Source organism: Megascapheus bottae, unplaced genomic scaffold (genome assembly GCF_031878675.1).
Source record: "Megascapheus bottae isolate mThoBot1 unplaced genomic scaffold, mThoBot2.hap1 HAP1_SCAFFOLD_64, whole genome shotgun sequence".
NCBI classification, from domain to species: Eukaryota; Metazoa; Chordata; class Mammalia; order Rodentia; family Geomyidae; genus Megascapheus; species Megascapheus bottae.
The window spans coordinates 653,442-656,901 of NW_028327830.1; the positions used below are offsets into that span (position 1 = coordinate 653,442).

A 3,460-nucleotide genomic window follows, 5' to 3' on the forward strand; every position below is an offset into this window, starting at 1 on the left:
GCCATATACTTGAGCCATATACTTGGGCCTTTTGTTTTAGTCATTTCTGGAGGCTAAGTATTTCTGGATTCCTATGGCATCTGACTTTGTTAGTTACCATACTATGAATGTCTCCCTGGGATTACTGTGATATGCTACCAGGCATAGGTTATTTTTTGAGACAAGGCTTTTGCTAAGTTTTTGCCCACATTGGCCTGAAAACATGATCATCTCATCTCTATTTTCTGAGTAGCCTGTGATTACAGACATGCATCACCTTGCCTTGCTATCTATGTCTATTATAGGAAAAAACTGAAAAATAGTTTAAGGAAAGGAATAGAAACTTATCTTTCTGCTATTAGATAACTTAATTAAGTAATAAAGTCATACACAAAGAGAGATTACACTGTCAAGAAATATAAGGGAACATTTCAGTATTGTAATGAAATAAAAATCATTTTTGTTTTCATGATATTCTCTCCATTAAATTTTTGGATATGGAAGATGTAAATCAGATGTTTGTTTCAGATTCTATATCTAACAGTTGTCCAGTAACATTTCAAAAACTAAACAGTTCATGAAATTGCTCAAAGTCTGAGCTTTCGCAGGAAAAGTTCAGACAATTAAAGTCATAGGAAATATCTTTAATAAAAGAGTATAGGGAAATTTACCAAATCTTGAGAAAGAGAAGACTATGTAGAACACCCAACAGACCAGAACAGAAAAGAACATTATGTATTTTTTGGGAAAAGTTACGTTCAGAAAATAAAAGAGTATCGCTTCGCGGCCTTTTGGCTAAGATCAAGTGTAGAAAATAAAAGAGTAAAAGTATTTTTGAGAAAAAAAATCAGATTCTACTTACATGAGAAAATTTATTTGTACAATAACAAATTTCTCAGCAGAAACCGTAAAATCAAGGATGTCTTGGAAGAATATACATCAAGCATTGAAAGCAACCAATTTCAAACCCAGCATACTCTATTCAGTTTTCATTCATAACTGAGGGACGAATAAAAACATCCCATGACAAACAAAAGCTAAAATGATTAACCTCACTAAGCCATCACACAGAAGACATTCAAATGTATCCTGCATACAAATCAACATGCAAAAGTGGAGAAAACAAATCCTAACCAGATGAGTAGATGAAAATAGGGGGAACAGAAAAAGACACAATTCCAATATCAAGAGGAAAATGACAGAATCTACTGAACACTACTCAATGCTATTATAATTTAGATGTAAGATTTAACTTCTGTTTAGGACTGGTCTTCTTCAGACAACACTTTACATTAACTATCTCTGCTACAATCTGGAAGCTAGTCAGAGCAGAAAAGTCAGTAAGATTTTTACTTCCAAAAATATCCCCTCCCACCCTAAAAAATATGGTAGAAGCATAGCTCAAGTGGCAGAAAGCCTTTGTAGCAAATACAAAGCTCTAACTAGGTTGCCCTTAGTTGAACCAGTCAACCAATCAAAGGCTTGAGTTCATCCTTAGCTACTATCAAAAACTCATCCATCCATCCATCCATCCATCCATCCATACATACATACATACATACATATTTACATACATACATACATAAATATATAGCACCTGTAGTAAAGTAGTTGAAGCAAAAGAAGGAGGAGGAGAGGGAAGAGGAGAGAGAGACAGAAAGAGGGCCTAGCAAAGAAACATCAGAATATATCACAGAAAAACTTAATCATTTGTATACGCTAATGAAGCATTTCAGTAAACAGAAAGATTTAACTCATGAGAGAGTAAGATTTAATGGTGTAGCCATACTCACCACAAAAACAAAGCCACCTATTTTTATTTTATTTTATTTATTTTTTGGCCAGTCCAGGGCTTGAGCTCTGGGCCTGAGCATTATCTTGGGCTTTCTCAAGGCTAGTGCTCTTCCACTTGAGTCACGGCACCACTTCTGGCATTTTTATATATATGTGATACCAAGGACTTGAACCCAGGTCTTTGTGCATGCTAGGCAAGCACTCTACCACTAGAGCAAAATCTTGGCCAAGTCATATATTTTTAGTCCAATCTTTTTTCCCATATTTCATAGGGAAGTTTATATTATTGTAAATCTACTTTACAAAAATAAATGAATTAATATAGAGTTGTACAGAAATTCCTACTAGAACATGTTATTAATATTGACCAATGATATCAATAGTGAAAAGTAAACTACTAGCTCTTATTACCTTTGTAAATTATTAAACTTATTAGTAAACTCTGGTCATACTATTAAGTAACAAAGTTAAATTCTCAGTATCACCTAGTATCACCTATTGGGTTCAAGTTATTACCAATGAATTAATAAAATTAATCAACAGGGCTTATAGTAAATCCTCAGTCTTAGGAGATTTTCATCCTTATTAAACATTTTCTGATTAAGTACTATTAAGAATTAAATTAGAATAATCCCTCACAATGGAGTTTAAAATTTTCTTGTCCCACTACAGTTTAAAATTTAAACTTTACATGTTTTAACATTAAAATTTTATAAATTAGAAATTTGAATGCAAAACAATAAAGTAGTAACACTTGACATGCATTCATACTTTTTGTTCAAATACCATATACAATTATCAAAACATTGATATTGTCATATACCATGTACACTAACAAGTTTAGCACTAAATTGAATCATTCATATTTATCCAATTGCATTTTATTTCCCCTATTTTATATTATGATTATTTTAGTTTCTAGCTTTGCTTTTAATTGCTTATTTACAATAACTATGAAAGTTTCTTTTGTTATTGGAATGACTATTTATAAATATTTTCATTATTGAAAATGGCATATAATTATGTCCTGTATATACATACATTTGTATGTATATAATACATATTCATAGGAAATCTTAGTGTCAGCCAATGAACTGATAGCTTACATGGAGATTATATTAAAAAATGGTGAACTAAACAAGGATGTGGAATTGAGAATAGCAATAACTAAAATGTTTGTTGTGATGATTCCCTGAAAAGAATATATTTTATTTATTTTTCTTTACTAAAAGGCTGCTTTATTTTGCCATCATCTTTTCCTAAAAATATTTAAATGTCGTGGATAATGAAAGTATATGTGATTTCCCTTTAGATTGAATTAAAAGCTAGATATGTGCTTATGAAGAATAGAGAATATGTAATCCTTACTTTACAAAAAATGTATTCATAAAATGTTTACATTAAGGCACCTAAAAGACATATCTACAACTTATGCATTTGAAAGAAAAAATGCAATGATTATGATTTCAATGGTTTCCCTGGGAAAACCATACATAAATATAAAAAATAAGAAATTAAGGCTGACAGATTATAAGAGATAATCAGATTTTTAAAGCGTAGTTGTCACTAGAGCAGCAAAGACCTATTGATTTTCACAAAATATTTGCATAAAGTGTGGTAAAGATGCTTTTAAAATTTGAATGATTTTCAGCCTGATTTCCTTTCATTGTTACTAAGGCAGATGTAT

General features: G+C 31.2%; 1 pseudogene; it reads left to right on the forward strand.

The window, feature by feature from the left end:
• The first annotated feature begins 754 nt into the window (after window positions 1–754).
• Window positions 755–883, forward strand: LOC150039091 (U2 spliceosomal RNA; annotated as a pseudogene).
• Window positions 884–3,460: the final 2,577 nt, after the last annotated feature.